The 16,625-nt window shown below is 36.5% G+C and overlaps 1 protein-coding gene across 6 annotated transcripts in view; it reads left to right on the top strand.

Moving 5' to 3' along the window:
• ATG4C (autophagy related 4C cysteine peptidase) overlaps window positions 1–16,625 on the top strand; it is a 112,464-nt gene that overhangs the window by 6,793 nt on the left and 89,046 nt on the right. The window contains exon 2 of one of the 6 annotated variants that reach the window (XM_073234060.1): window positions 4,371–4,487. The exons of the other annotated variants lie outside the window; for them this stretch is intronic. The gene's annotated coding sequence lies outside the window, so the exon portion shown is untranslated. The remainder of the gene's footprint in view (window positions 1–4,370; window positions 4,488–16,625) is intronic. 6 annotated transcript variants of the gene reach the window in all.

A 16,625-nucleotide genomic window follows, 5' to 3' on the forward strand; every position in this document is an offset into this window, starting at 1 on the left:
TGACTCATTCCTAAGAAATATGGCTAGTGTTTTCCTGTATTTATACCCAGAATAGAAAGATTTATATTAATTGTATGTCCTTGTTCTTTGTATTTGAAGAATCCCAGTTGTGACTGTGTGTTACCCTGTAGTATTTCTCAAATGTGAATATTCTCAATGGAAAGGGCAAAAATATATTTTTTAATAATTATAGTACTTTATAGTCTGTTATGAGACCTAACCACATTGAGTTTTGCGTTCTGGATAGTTATTAACATCTGGCTTATTAGAACATTGGGGACAGGACCTGGGTTTCATGGCTCAGTGTATCTCCCATAGTGCTTTACAGAAGTAACCACCCACATACTTGAATGATGAATAAATGTGATATTTTATGTTTAAATGACATATAATTACCAGGCTCCATAATATGGATGCACTTTTTTCTTGACAAAAGTAACAAATGGAATGGGACTTGGAAAGATCTTATCCATATTTACTAGTTGCAGACCTCACAATCACTGTGCCACAAATTGAATTCTGCCTCTTCCCCTTAGCCTTCTCCCTTTGGGTTCCCTGTTTTAATGGCATTATCCTTCTAGACATTAGATCTGAAATCTCAGGTACTTTAGCCTCTCTCCTATACGTGGGCATATAAACATTTATGTATTTGTATGATGTTACTGGTTCTGTCTCTCTTGTTGCTTGTATCTCCTTATTTCTTATTCCCTCACCAGTCTCCCGATTGAGGCCCTCATTATCACTCATATAAGAGTCTTCTGACTAATTGAAGAAATGAGGATATTTAATGTGGAAAAGAGATGATGGAGGGTGGGGAGAAGTAGGAGATCTTTAAATATATGATGGGCTATCAAATGGAAGAGAGATTAGTTTCAGAGGGCACGACCAGGACCAGTTAGTGGAAATTATAAGAACACAGACTTTTGGCTCCATATGTCTTTCAAGCAAGTGTAGTTGTTTAAAATTAGCTCGTATCATGTAGTTGTGTGGATACTCTAGAACAGTTATATTAGCAGAGAAAAAATATTTTAAAACATTTTCTGCTTTTAAACTTATAGCTGTTATTTTCAGCACAGCACAAAGCTCATTAAGTACTGAGCTCCTTGTTCAGAGCTTGAACACACTGGACCTGAATGTTAAGGAGATGCATGGGTGGTTGTCCTGATTGGTGGCCAGTGAGTCTGAACCAGAGAGAGCACACTCATCAGACGATGGGAGTGATATTTTTTTCAGTCCTGTAAATTGTACATTTTCTTCTATCACTCCTCCCCACCCCAAGCACTGTAGGTTAGGAGAGATTACTGATAGATGGGAATGTATTGTGAGGGAAAATGGTTAAGTACTATTTTTAATATTACTACTTACTGGTTACTGGATGCTTTTCAGTCCTGCGATTCTGACATCCTTCAATTCTTGTAGAGGTTGTTTATTTTGTTGGTTATATAATTTGACCCCATATTTTACTTATGTGTAGACTGCATATTTAACAGTTTGCAAAGTTTCATTTTAAAGTGTGGAAGCTCATAGTTGCCATGGACTCATTAGACGTTACCTGACATAATTAAAATTTGTCAAAGTATAGTAAATATTATGTTCTTCTTAGAGGTAAGATCAAAGAATGCTTAAGACACCCCAGATATCATTAATAATTCTTATGGGAGTCTCCAAGTAAGTGATTGAGGTCATTTAAACTCCTCCCATTTAGGTTGGTTATGATGATGACTTTTACAGTCTGAACATGTAATATGCATGCTACACAAGTAGAGATTTTTGCCTGTAGGGATTTGATACAGTCATGTATAAGGGTAAATGAATGTCTCTGCTAAGTAGTTTCTTTCATATATATTTTACTTTATAGATTTCAGTTCAAGAATGCACAATAGTACATTTTATTTACTTCATTATTATAAAGTAGCTGTGTATTGATTTAGTGTTTTTAACTGGAGGATGTGATCTTGAGGAGTCCTAAGAATGTTTATAAGATGTATCCTAGAGGCAGAACTACCTTATTAGTCTTTTTGCTATCAGCTCTTTATTACTCTTTTAAAAGCCAATTTCTGAATATGCATGTTCTGCCCTTATTATGTTGTTCTTCCTCTTCTCAGTCTTTTTGGCTTTCTTAGTGCCATCTACTTTGCCTATCCGTTAGCTCTGAAAGAAAATAATCCAAATAAATACTACTAGTAGTCTCCTTTTCTTTATATTTGCCACTTTTTTAAAAAAAAGTAAACATGCCAGGTCTACAAACAACATTTTTATGCTACCAGTTCAGTGCATGAAGATAGAAGATTGGCAAGTACAGGAAAATAGAGGGAATAGAAATGGATACAATAATTGGTGTTTCTATAAACAACTGAGATGGAGAGAAGAAATGAGAGCAGAGATGTCAGACCAACATATTGAGAGACATTCAGGGTCAGAAAAGGAATTGATATTTGTTACTAAAAATGCAAGCAGTTAGAAAAGGTTACAGTAAATGAAAAACTTAGAGAGGACCTCACAGTTCATTTTATTTGATGGTATTGCCAAAAGCACATTAAAAATTCTAAATCAATATCTGTATTTCATCTTGCTGCAGAACACCATTTGGGGAAGATGCCCAAGCATACACAAATCCAGGAATTCTGCAGTGTTTTCATCAGTTGTACTATGTGACTGCGATATTTTCTGTAGAATCAGTCCCTAAAGTTCTTTCTGTCAGGAGCATTTACTTGGCTTTAAATCTCAGTGGATAATATTCTATCTATTGCCATATGGGGGAGGCTGATTACCTTCATCTGCCCTTCAAGGACATTGACTTGAGTATCCTTTAGATTTGTCAGTTTATAATTTATTGACTGTCTTAATGCGTGGTTATGGTTAGAAAAGTGGCTCTCTAAAAATGACATCTGGATCTCAGTTGATGATTTTCATATCAAATGGTGTAGCTGCCTTTCAAAAGAACCCTGCTTAGTCTTCACCCTGCTTTTCACATCATTAACAAAGTTTAGGAATAAAGCTCATCTGGTAGTTACATCTTTGTTTACTGAGATAAAATAGAGTTTTCTCTAATGCTGTGTGCTTTTGATTAAAAGCAGATTTTTCAGAATGTAAACAGCAAACAGAAATACGGGTATGCTGGATGATAAGATTAGTGTTCATATGCATTAGTAAAGAAAGCCTACTTGAAAAAAGTTATTTCTCTAAAGTTTTAAGAAAGAAACCATAAATCCCTTCTAAAAAGTATTGTGGAAATTATGAACAATGTCATTTTGATGATTTTTCCAAATGCTCAGGCAGCGTTACATAAAGTAAATAAGAATTTTGGCCTATTAGTTTGATAACTGAGGCAGTGAAACCTGATTAGGTATCCTAGAAGATGGAAATATACTACATAATAGGTAAGTCGTCACTTCACTTTATACTTGATAGACAATTAATTTTAATTCATTTTTTTTATTAAATCAGGAAAGCTTTTGAAAAGAGAATTTGTGGGTGAGAATAGTTTAGAATTTTGTAATGTGACTGCTACTCTTAAAGTTCATTGTGGTTTCTTCATTTGTGCTTTTTGCTTACTTGTAGTCAAAGTCAAAGTACTGTTTTTACCTTTACTTAACTTATCTCACACGAATATAAGAAAATGTTTTAATAGATTGAATGTACTCAAGTACTAATCAATTTTTTTTCCTTTTTCCAAATCTCACTGCAGTTACTTTAAAGAGAAACAGAAATTATGAATTCACAAGAGATATCCTCCAAGTCATTTTTTTCATCCAAAGCTGCCATGGGGAATTACATTGAGGAAGTTAAAATTTTCACATAACTGAATAGCTGAATCTGATATCTTTAAGAACCACAAGAATAAAGTTGTTTATCTTAAAAAGGAAAACACTTTGTCTCAGCATTTGCATCCTTCTTATGGGCTTTTTAAGAATTTTTAATAGACTGTTTTCTCTATAGATTTTTTTAGTCGAGCAGCTTCCATTGTTTTGTTAGAATTTAATATAATGTGGGCACATTTAAAATTTTGTGTCTTAAATTTTCATTTGAGCAATTTATTTATTTTTTATTAAGGTATTATTGATATACACTCTTATGAAGGTTTCACATGAAAAAGCAATGTGGTTACTACATTTACCCATATTATCAAGTCCCCACCCATACCCCAATGCAGTTACTGTCCATCAATGTAGAGATGCCACAGATTAACTATTTGCCTTCTTTGTACTACACTGTTTTCCCCGTGATCCCCCACACCATGTGTTCTAAACATAATACCCCTCAATCCCCTTCTCCCTCCCTCCCCACCTGCCCTCCCACACCCCTCCCCCTTTGGTAACCACTAGTTCCTTCTTGGAGTCTCTGAGTCTGCTGCTATTTTGTTCCTTCAGTTTTGCTTCATTGTTATACTCCACAAATGAGGGAAATCATTGGGCACTTGTCTTTCTCCACCTGGCTTATTTCACTGAGCATAATGACCTCCAGCTCCATCCATGTTGTTGCAAATGGTAGGATTTGTTTTCTTCTTATGGCTGAATAATATTCTATTGTATATATGTACCACATCTTCTTTACTGGATAGGTCTCTTTTTAAAACATACTTAATAAACTTCATTTTTAAAGCAGATTTACATTCACAGCAAAAATTGAGCAGAAATTATACAGAGTTTCCATATTTTTCCTGCCCCCCAACACACAACTTCCTCAACTGCACAAGAGTGGTAGATTTGTTACCATCACTGAACCTACAATGAAACATCATTGTCACTCAAAATACAGAGTTTACATTAGTGTTCACTTTTGGTGTTGTACCATTTTATAGGTTTGGATAAATATATAATGACAGTATTCACAATTATAGTACCATATAGATTAATTTCACTGTCCTAAAAATCCTGTGTTCTGCCTACTCATCCTTTTCCCATATCTCCCCAGTCCCTCACAACTGCCAATCTTTTTTATGTCTTCATAGTTTTTTGCCTTTTCCACATGTCCTACAGTTAGAATCATACATTATGTAGCCTCTCAGATTGGCTTCTCTGGTAATAATATATTTAGTTTTCCTTGGTATCTTTTCATGTCTTGATAGCTCATTTCTTTTTAATGCTAAGTAATACTCCATTGTTGATATACCACAGCTTATCCATTCACCTACTGACATCTGGATATCTTGGTTGCTTCCAAGATTTGGCATTTGTGAATAAACTGCTGTAAATACCTGTGTGCAGGTTTTGTGTAGATCTAAGTTTTCCTTTCATTTGGGTAAATAATGAGGAGCACAATTGCCGGGTCATATGGTAGTAGTATATTTAGTTTGGTAAGAAACTGCCAAACTCTTCTAAAGTAGCTATACCATTTTTGCATTCCCACCAGCAGTAAATAAGAATACCTGTTGCTTGATATCCTTGTCAGCATTTGGTGTGTCAGTGTTTTGAATTTGGCCATTCTTATAGGTATGTGATGGTATCTCATTGTTTTAATTTGATTTCCCTGATGACATATGTGGAGCATATATTTATATGCTTACTTGCCATCTGTATATCTTCTCTGGTGAGGTGTCTGTTTAGGTCTTTGGTCCATTTTAAAATTGAGTTGTTTGTTTTCTTATTGTTGAGTTTTAAAAGTTCCTTGTGTATTTTAGATAACAGCCCTTATCAGATGTTTTTTTGCATGTATTTTCTCCTTGTCTTTTCATTCTCTTGATGTTGTCTTTCACAGAATAGAAAATTTTAATTTTAATGAAGTCCAGTTTACCAGTTATTTCTTTCAGTGACTGTTCTTTTGGTATTGTATCTAAAAAGCTATTTCTGTACTAAAGGCTATTTAGGTTTTCTTCTGTGTTCTAGGACTTTTATAGTCTTGTGTTTCACATTTAGGTCTGTAATCCATTTTGAATTAATTTTTGTGAAGGGTGTATGGTCTGTGTCTAGCTTCATTTTTTTGACGGTGGATGCCAGTTCTTCCAGCACCATTTGTTGAAAAGATTATCTTTGCTGTGTTGTATTGCTATTGCTCATTTGTTAAAGATCTGTTGACTATATTTATGTGGGTCTATTTCTGGACTATCTATTGCTATATTTGGTATCTATACCTGGGTTCCATTGATATATTTGTCTTTTTTTCTTTTTTTCCATTATCAATAATGTCTTTGTCTGATATTGGTATTAGGGTAATGCTGACCTCATAGAATGAGTTAGGACGTATTCTCTCTACCTCTGTCTTTTGGAAGAAATTATAGAGAATTGGTATAATTTCTTTCTTAAATGTTTGGTAGAATTCACCAGTAAAACTATCAGGGACAGATGCTTTCTGTTTGGGAAGGTTATTAATTATTGATTCAATGTCTTTAATAGATACATAGGCATATTCAGATCATCTGCTTCTTGTGTGAGTTTTGACACACTATTATCTTACAAGGAATTGATCCATTCATCTAGGTTATTATATTTGCAAGCTTGGAGTTGTTCACAATATTCCTTTATTGCCCTTTTAATGTACTTGGGATCTGTAGTGATATCCCTCTTTAATTTCTTATATTAGTAATTTGTGTCTTCTCCTTTTATATCTTAATTACCTGGCTACAGGCTTATACATTTTGTTGATCCTTTTGAAGAATCAGCTTTTGGTTTTCTTGATTTTTTCCTACAGAATTTTTTCTCTCTGCCTTAATTTTTATTATTTCTTCCCCCCCACCCCCAGGTTACTTTAGATTTAATTTGCTCTTTTCCTAGTTTCCTAAGGTGGAAGCTTAAATTATATGTATTTATCATAATATAGTCATCAGCAGGTATTTGCTTCTATTAATACACCAGTATGACAGGTGTGAGGATATAATAGTGAACAAGATACATTCTCGGCCCTGAAAGAGTTTATTATTTGATAAATAATTATGTAAAATGCTTCTTTCCCTTAGTTTGCCAATTTCATCTCTTGTGATGATGAAAAAATATAAAATTCCTTTAATTTGCATTATTTTGAAATACTAAGGTTGAAACTATTTTCATATGATTATTGGCCCTTTCTTTTAGGATTCCTGTCTTTTTCATTTGGGTTTTGTTTTTCCTTATTGATTTATAAAAACACTTTGTATATTAGGGACATTAACCCTTTTGTCTACATAATAGGTTTTGAATTTTTTCCTAATTCATGAGTTTTAACAACCTAGGAGTGCTTTTTTTGTTCCTGTATAGAAGTTTTCATTTTTTTTTTTTTTTTTTTGAGAGGGCATCTCTCATATTTATTGATCAAATGGTTGTTAACAACAATAAAATTCAGTATAGGGGGGTCAACGCTCAATGTACAATCATTAATCCATCTCAAGCCTAATTCTCGTCAGTCTCCAATCTTCTGAAGCATAACGAACAAGTTCTTACATGGTGAACGAATTCTTACATAGTGAATAAATTCTTACATGGTGAACAGTACAAGGGCAGTCATCACAGAAACTTTCGGTTTTGATCATGCAATATGACCTATAAACCATCAGGTCAAATATGAATATTCGTTTGATTTTTGTACTTGATTTATATGTTGATCCCACATTTCTCCTATTATTATTATTATTTTTATTTTTAATAAAATGCTGAAGTGGTAGGTAGATGCAAGATAAAGGTAGAAAACATAGTTTAGTGCTGTAAGAAGGCAAATGTAGATGATCAGATGATCAGGTGTGTGCCTATGGACTAAGTATTAATCCAGGCTAGACAAGGGCAGCAAGACATCCACGGATGCAGAAGATTTCTCTCAAAGCAGGGGTGTGAGGTTCTGAGCCTCACCTCTGTTGATCCCCAAATTCTCACCTGATGGCCCCCCTGCGACTGTGCCTGTCTTAGGTTGTTCCTCCCTTGAGGAATCTTACCCGTCTCTGGCTAACCAGTCATCTAGAAGTTTTCATTTTTATGTAATTACATTTTCCCTTCTAATTTCTAGTTTTTTATAGTATGCTTAGAATGGCCTCTTCTACAAGACTGTTAAAAAAATTTAATTAGTACTTCCTTATGGTATGTGCAAAGCATGCAGTTTGCATTTGCATTTTACTCTTTGATTTATTTAGAACTTATAATGTATGAGGTAGTTTTATTTTTTAAACTGGCTAGCTTATTATTTTAGCACTGATTTCAAATTAACTATCTCTTCTCACTGATGTGGAGTATCTCCCAAATCAGGTACTATGTTCTCAAATGTGCCTGAATTTATTTTTTTATTTCCTATTATGTTATATTCAGTGTCATCCTTTGCTAATAAGAATAATATATTTAAGTATTAATAAACTTTAATTACTCTAATTTTATAATCTGCTTTAATATCCAGTAAGACAGATCTCATTAGGAATTTTTTATTATTCCTTTTTTTGAATTTTAAAAGTTTTATTTGGAAATAACTAAACTTAGAGAAAATATGCAAGAATAAGAATAGTACATAAAACACAACTAATATCCTTTACCCAGGTTCACCTATTTTTTTGGTGTGTATGTGTATGAAATATATATAAAATTTATGAAATCTTTTGAAGCATTTTAAGTAAGTTGCATTAGTCATAACCTTTTATGCCTAAATATTTTATAGTGTACATTTCATAAAAATACTACTGTCTGTTGCCCAGTTGGACCTGTTGATCCAATACCTTTTTATTTCCTTTTGCACAGGACTAAATATTACACTCAGCTGTTGTGTCTCCTTAGTCTCCTTTGATCTGGAATATTTTTACAGCCCTTCTTTTTTTGCATAACACTGACATTTTTGAAAAATACGATCCTTCATCCCCTTTTTAAATAGACTGTCCATCATTTGGTATATGAATGGTTTTCCCCACGGTTAGATTCAGATTTTGCATTCCAGGCGATTTGCTCTTCTCAGTATTTACATCTGAAGGCAAAGGAGGGTCATCTGTCCTACATTGGCAAGTAATTGTTTAATGTACTTTTTTTCTATTCATTTACTCTTTATTTAATTACATCCTTTACTTCATCAGTATTTTATTTTCCATATTCCATTCCATTTCAGTTTTGTTCTTTTGTCTATTCCATCCTTCATAACCTTATATTCTATATTCCATTCCAGATCTCATTCCATTTGTGTCTATTCCATTTTGGTACTTTTAAATCTATACTGCAAATTTCATAGTCCATCGCTTTCATGACATGGCATGTTCTGTTCCAGTCTATGATTCCTTCCTCCTTAATTTTTGTTTCCTCCTATATTCTTTAATATTTTATTTCTCTGTATATTCCATTCCATCCCTTTTCTCATGTAACATTACATCAATACTGTTTTTACTCCATGGGCCATTAGATATTTATTTCCATTGCACTTTCCCATCATACTCCATTCACTTTCCATCCCACTGGATTTGCCATTCCATATCCTGTTCAGGTCTGTATTTCATTCTCCATGTCATTCCAGTTTCCGCAGCAATCAGGCTCTACTTCATCCCATTTTGCATGCCATCTCCAGTCCATTTTCCATCCCATATTGTTTAACACTCCAAATACCGGGCCATGCTCTTTTCACTCCAGTTGCTCATCCTGTTTGGTAAGCACTGCCCACTCCATTTAGCCAAAATTGTTACAGCTGTGACTTTCAAGAGGACATCTTGCTAATATTTTAAAGAAATAATCATAAATGTTCATGGCCCGTACCAAGAATTTCCTCTTCTGGGAATTTATCCATGAGAAGGGCATGAGTGAGGATGTAAACAAGTTTTAGTAAAAAGGATACGCCTCACAGTGATGAGTTACAGAGAGTGAAAAGTGGGAAACAGTGTAAATGTTGGTCAGTATTGCAATGCGTGAAAATGTAGGCTGCTTCTATAAATGGAATATTCTGCACTTAAAAATGGCCTTGTGGAAATGTATTTACTGACATGGACAGAGTGTTTTCTGGACTCCAAAAGGAGGTTTCCAAACAGTATCTATGGATACGTGAAGCATTTCATAAAATAAAATCAACTATGACATGTGTAAAATCAACTATGACTTACCAACATGTAGGTAAAGATTTCCAGCACATTATCTATGGGTGCATGAGAATTTAGGCATTAGCTTTTTATATTTACTTTTTCTTTTTTTTTCTTTTAGTATGAGTAATGTACAATTACATGAGCAACATTATGGTTACTAGACTACCCCCATTATCAAGTCTCCACCACATACCCCATTACAGTCACTGTCCATCAGCGTAGTAAGATGCTGTAGAATTCCTACTTATCTTCTCTGTGTTAATACTGCCTTCCCCATGCCCTCCCACTACATTATGTGGGCTAATTGTAATGCCCCCTTTTCCCCTTATTCCTCCCTTCCCAACCATCCTCCCCAGTCGCTTTCCCTTTGGTAACTGTTAGTCCATTCTGGGGTTCTGTGAGTCTGCTGCTGTTTTGATCCTTCAGTGTTTGCTTTGTTCTTAAACTCCACATATGAGTGAAATCATTTGGTACTTGTCTTTCTCTGCCTAGCTTATTTCACTGAGCATAATACCCTCTAGCTCCATCCTTGTTGTTGCAAATGGTAGGATTTGTTTTCTTCTCATGGCTGAATAATATTCTATTGTGTATATGTACCACATCTTCTTTATCCATTCATCTACTGATGGACATTTAGGTTGCTTCCATTTCTTGGCTATTGTAAATAGTGCTGTGATAAACATAGGGGGTGCATATATCTTTTTCAAGCTGGGCTGCTTCATTCTTAGGGTAAATTCCTAGAAGTGGGATTCCTGGGTCAAATGGTATTTCTATTTTTAGTTTTTTGAGGAACGTCCATACTGCTTCCCACAATGGTTGGACTAATTTATATTCCCACCGGCAGTGTAGGAGGATTCCCCTTTTGCCACAACCTTGCCAACATTTGTTGTGTTTGTCTTTTGGATGGTGGCCATCCAAACTGGTGTAAGGTGATATCTTATTGCGGTTTTAATTTGCATTTCTCTGATGATTAGCGATGTGGAGCATCTTTTCATGTGTCTGTTGGCCATCTGAATTTCTTCTTTGGAAAACTGTTCAGCTCCTCTGCCCATTTTTTAATTGGATTACTTGCTTTTTGTTTGTTGAGGTGCATGAGCTCTTTATATATTTTGGATGTCAACCCTTATCAAATATGTCATTTATGAATTTATTCTCCCATACTGTAGGATGCCTTTTTGTTCTACTGATGGTGTCTTTTGCTGTACAGAAGCTTTTTACTGGCTAGCTTGTTCATTTTTGCTTTTGTTTCCCTTGCCCAGGGAGTTATGTTCATGAAGAAGTTGCTCATGTTTATGTCCAAGAGATTTTTGCCTATGTTTTTTCCTAAGAGTTTTATGGTTTCATGACTTACATTCAGGTCTTTGATCCATTTTGAGTTTACTTTTGTGTATAGGCTTAGACAATAATTCAGTTTCATTCTCTCACATGTATCTGTCCAGTTTTGCCAACACCAGCTGTTGAAGAGGCTGTCATTTCCCCACTGTATATCCATGGCTCCTTTATCATATATTAATTGACCATATATGCTTGGATTAATATCTGGACTCTCTATTCTGTCCCACTGGTCTATGGGTCTGTTCTTGTGCCAGTACCAAATTGTCTCAATTACTGTGGCTTTGTAGCAGAGCTTGAAGTTAGGAAGCAAGATCCGCCCCCACTTTATTCTTCCTTCACAGGATTGCTTTCACTATTTGGGGTCTTTTGTGGTTCCATATGAATTTTAGAACTGTTTGTTCCAGTTTGTTGAAGAATGCTGTTGGTATTTTGATATAGATTGCATTGAATCTATAGATTGCTTTAGGCAGGATGGCCATTTTGACAATATTAATTCTTCCTACCCAAGAAAATGGGATGAATTTCCATTTGTTAGTGTCCTCTTTAATTTCTCTTAAGAGTGTCTTGTAGTTTTTAGGGTATAGGTCTTTCACTTCCTTGGTTTGGTTTATTCCTAGGTATTTTATTCTTTTTGATGCAATTGTCAATGGAATTGTTTTCTTGATTTCTCTTTCTGCTAGTTCATTAGTGTATAGGAATGCAACAGATTTCTTTGTATTAATTTTGTATCCTGCAACTGTGCTGAATTCAGATATTCTAGTAGTTTTGGAGTGGATTCTTTAGGGTTTTTTATATACAATATCATGTCATCATCTAACAGTGACAGTTTGACTTCTTCCTTACCAATCTGGATGCCTTTTATTTCTTTGTTTTCTCTGCCATGGTTAGGACCTCCAGAACTATGTTGAATAAAAGTGGGGAGAGTGGGCATCCTTGTCTTGTTCCCGATCTTAAAATAAAAGCTTTCAGCTTCTCATGGTGAAGTATGATGTTGCCTGTGGGTTTATCATATTTGGCCTTTATTATGTTGAGGTACTTGTCTTCTATACACATTTTGTTGGGAGTTTTTATCATGAATGGATGTTGAATTTTGTCGAATGCTTTTTTGGCATCTATGGAGATGATCATGTGGTTTTTGTCCTCTTTTTGATGATGTGATGGATGATGTTGATGGATTTTCGAATGTTGTACCATCCTTGCATCCCTGAGATGAATCCCACTTGATCATGGTGCATGATCCTCTTGATGTATTTTTGAGTTTGGTTTGCTAATATTTTGTTGAGTATTTTTGCATCTATGTTTATAAGGGATATTTGCCTGTAGTTTTCTTTTTTTGTGGCATATTTGACTGGTTTTGGTATTAGAGTGATGCTGACTACATAGAATGAGTTTGGAAGTATTCCCTCCTCTTCTATTTTTTGGAAACCTCAAGGAGAATAGGTATTATGTCTTCTCTAAATGTCTGATAAAATTCAGCAGTGAATCCATCTGGTCCAGAGATTTTGTTCTTGGGTAGTTTTTTGATTACGTCTTCTATTTTGTTGCTGGTAGTTGGTCTGTTTAGATTTTCTGTTTCTTCTTTGGTCAGTCTTGGAAGGTTATATTTTTCTAGAAAGCTGTCCATTTCTTCTAGGTTATCTAGTTTGTGAGCATATAGATTTTCATAGTATTCTCTTATAATTCTTTGTATTTCTGTTGTGTTTGTTGTGATTTTTCCTTTCTCATTTCTGATTCTGTTTATGTATGTAGATTCTCTTTTTCTCTTAATTAGTCTGGCTAGGGTTTATCTATTTTGTTTATTTTCTTAACGAACCAGCTCTTGGTTTCATTGATGTTTTTCTATTGTTTTATTCTTCTCAATTTTATTTATTTCTGCTCTGATCTTTATTATGTCCCTCCTTCTGCTAACTATGGGCCTCATTTGTTCTCTTTATCCAGTTTCAGTAGTTGTGACTGTAGACTATTCATTTGGAATTGTTCTTCCTTCTTTAAATAGGCCTGGATTGCTATATACTTTCCTCTTAGAACTGCTTTCGCTGCATCCCACAGAAGTTGGGGCTTTGTGTTGTTGTTTTCATTTGTTTCCATGTATTGCTTGATCTGTGTTTTAATTTGGTCATTTATCCATTGATTAATTAGGAGCATGTTGTTAAGCCTCCATGTGTTTGTGAGCCTTTTTGTTTTCTTTGTACAGTTTTTAGTTTTATACCTTTGTGATCTGATCTGAGAAGTTGTTTGGTAGAATTTCAGTCTTTTTTAATTTACTTAGGCTCTTTTTGTGCCCTAGTATGTGGTCTGTTCTGGCAGATGTTCCATGTGCACTTGAGAAGAATGTGTGTCCTGCTGCTTTTGGGTGTAGAGTTCTGTAGATGTCTGTTAGGTCCATCTGTTCTAGTGTGTTGTTCAGTGCCTCTGTGTCCTTACTTATTTTCTGTCTGGTTGATCTGTCCTTTGGAGTGAGTGGAGAGTTGAAGTCTCCTAAAATGAATGCACTGCGTTCTATTTCCTCCTTTAATTCTATTAGTATTTGTTTCACATATGGAGGTGCTCCTGTGTTGGATGCATAGATATTTATAATGGTTATAGCCTCTTGTTGGACTGCCCCCTTTATATTATGTAATATCCTTCTTTGTCTTGTTACTTTCTTTGTTTTGAAGTCCATTTTGTCTGATACAAGTACTGGAACACTTGCTTTTTTCTTGCTTTTGTTGGCATGAATTATCTTTTCCCATCCCTTCACTTTTAGTCTGTGTATGTCTTTGGGTTTGAAGTGAGTCTCTTGTAGGCTGCATATAGATGAGTGTTGCTTTTTTATTCATTCTATTACTCTGTGTCTTTTGATTGGTGCATTCAGTTCATTTTCATTTAGGGTGATTTTTGATAGATATGTACTTATTGCCATTGCAGGCTTTGGATTCGTGGGTACCAAAGGTTCAAGAGTAGCTTCTCTACTATCTAACCATCTAACTTAACACACTTATTACACTATTATAAACACAGTCTGATGATTCTTTATTTCTCTCCCTCCTTATTCTTCCTCCTCCACTCTTATACATTCGGTGTTTTATTCTGTACTCTTTTGTGTTTCCCATGACTGATTTCGTGGATAGCTGGTTTTATTTTGCATTTAGTTAATGTTTGTTTGTTCTACTTTCTTTGCTGTGATTTTATTTTTTCTGGTGACATCTACTTTGTGTTAGGAGCACTTCCATCTAGAGGGGCCCCTTTACAGTCCCCTGTAGAGATGTTTTGTGGGAGGTAAATTCCCTTAACTTTTGCTTATCTCGAATTGAGGGATCCTTCAAATTTAAATGATAATCTTGCTGGATACAGTATTGTTGGCTCAAGGCCCTTCTGTTTCATTGCATTGAATATATCATGCATTCTCTTCAGGCATGTATGGTTTCTGATGAGAAATCTGATGATAGCCTGATCGGTTTTCCTTTGTAGGTTGATCTTTTTTCTCTCTCTGGCTGCTTTTAATGCTCTGTCCTTGTCTTTGATCTTTGCCATTTTAATTATTATATGTCTTCGTGTTGTCCTCCTTGGGTCCCTTGTGTTGGGAGATATGTGGGCTTCCATGGTCTGAGAGACTATTTCCTTCCCCAGCTTGGGGACATTTTCAGGAATTATTTCTTTAAAGACACTTTCTATCCCTTTTCTCTCTCTTTTTCCTCTGCTACCCCTATAATGCGAATATTGTTCCGTTTGGATTGGTCACACAGCTCTCAATATTCTTTCATTCCTAGAGATCATTTTATCTCTTTCTACCTCAGCTTCTCTGTATTCCTTTTCTCTGATTTCTATTCCATTAAGTCTCCTGCACCTCATCCAGTCTGCTCTTAAATCCTTCCATTGTTTGTTTCATTTCTGTTATCTCCCTCCAGAATTCATCCCTTATCTCTTGTGTATTTCTCTGTAGCTCCATCAACATGCTTATGACTTTTATTTTGAATTTGTTTTCAAGAAGATTGGTGATTTTGGTCTCACTAGGGACTCTCTCTGGTGTTTGAGGGATTTTGGATTGAACAAGGTACTTCTGCCTTCTCATGGTGATGGAACTGTTCGCCAGTGAGTGGTGTGTGTGTCAGCTGGGAAAACAAAGTCCCTTCCTGCTTGCTGGTCACCTTGCCCTTCTCTGCTGCCTGTGGTGGTTAACTTCACACCAGGAGCAGCCTCTGGGTTAATCCCCTGAGCTGCCGTGGGCGGAGTGGCCCTTGGGATGGCCTAGTGCACTGGCAGTGGTCACAGGTGATCCATGTGTGTTCTCCCACTAGAACGGCATCCCTTTGTGCTTTCTGGACTCTATGCTGGTACCTGCTGCCTGTACTCAGTAACCACACACAGGGAACAGCCTCTGTGTTGATCTCCTGAGATGCCATGGGCAGGGTCACCCTTGGTGGTGGTTGCAGGCTATCAGCACATGTTTGCTGCAAAAACTGAGCCTCTGCGTGTTTCCTGGAGTCCATACAGGTTTCCTCTGCCTGTACCAGTCAACTGGGTGCAGGGGGCAGCTTCTGGGTTAATCCCCTGAGCTGCTGTGGGTGAGGCTGCCCTCAGGATGGCCTAGGGCACTGGCGGGGGGTGCAGGCTAGCAGCAGTTGTTCACCTCGAGAATAAGCCCCTTTTTGCTTTTTGGACTCTGCTGTAGTCTCCACTGTCTGTGCCAGTGAACTGCGGGCAGGGGGGCAACCAGTGGTCTGGTCTGGTTAGCCATGCTCTGGGAGAAGCCTGTGTGGGTGCTGTGGGTGGGTCTGTTCCCCAGCTCCTCCGCAATGGCAGGTCAGCCGGTTTGCTTGCAGTGCTGGCGGAGGGGAATGAATGGTAACCTGCTTATTGCCATGAAGGGCTTCGGAGCTGCATTACCACCCGGGGGATTAGGGCACCTAAAGCTCCTTAAAGTTCCCAGCCTGCTTGGCTCAGTGTGCCAGGACGATTTTGTCCACCTGTTAAACCCTTGTCCCTTTAAGGCTTTTAAAGCACCTGCTTTTCTTTTGTCCCAGGGCAGCTGGCTGTGGGAACCTGTTCGCAGTCTTAGTCTCGGATTTTGCTTTTCTGTTCCTCTAATATCCAGTGCACCATGCAATGTGTGTCTGTGCTCCTGCTGCAGATTACTAGGTCTGGTTATTTAGCAGTCCTGTGCTTCCACTCCCTCACCACTCTGATTCGTTTCCTCCCACTGTTGAGCTGGGGTAGGGGGAGTGCTCGAGTCCTGCTGGGTCATGGCTTTGTATATTGCCCTTTTCATGAGATGTTGAGTTCTTGCAGAGGTAGGTGTTGCCTGGCTGGTGTACTGTATCTTCTGGTTACTCTTTTAGGAATAGTTGTATTTGCTGTATTTTCAAAATATATA

The sequence above is a fragment of the Manis javanica genome, chromosome 4 (assembly GCF_040802235.1).
Source record: "Manis javanica isolate MJ-LG chromosome 4, MJ_LKY, whole genome shotgun sequence".
NCBI classification, from domain to species: domain Eukaryota; kingdom Metazoa; phylum Chordata; class Mammalia; order Pholidota; family Manidae; genus Manis; species Manis javanica.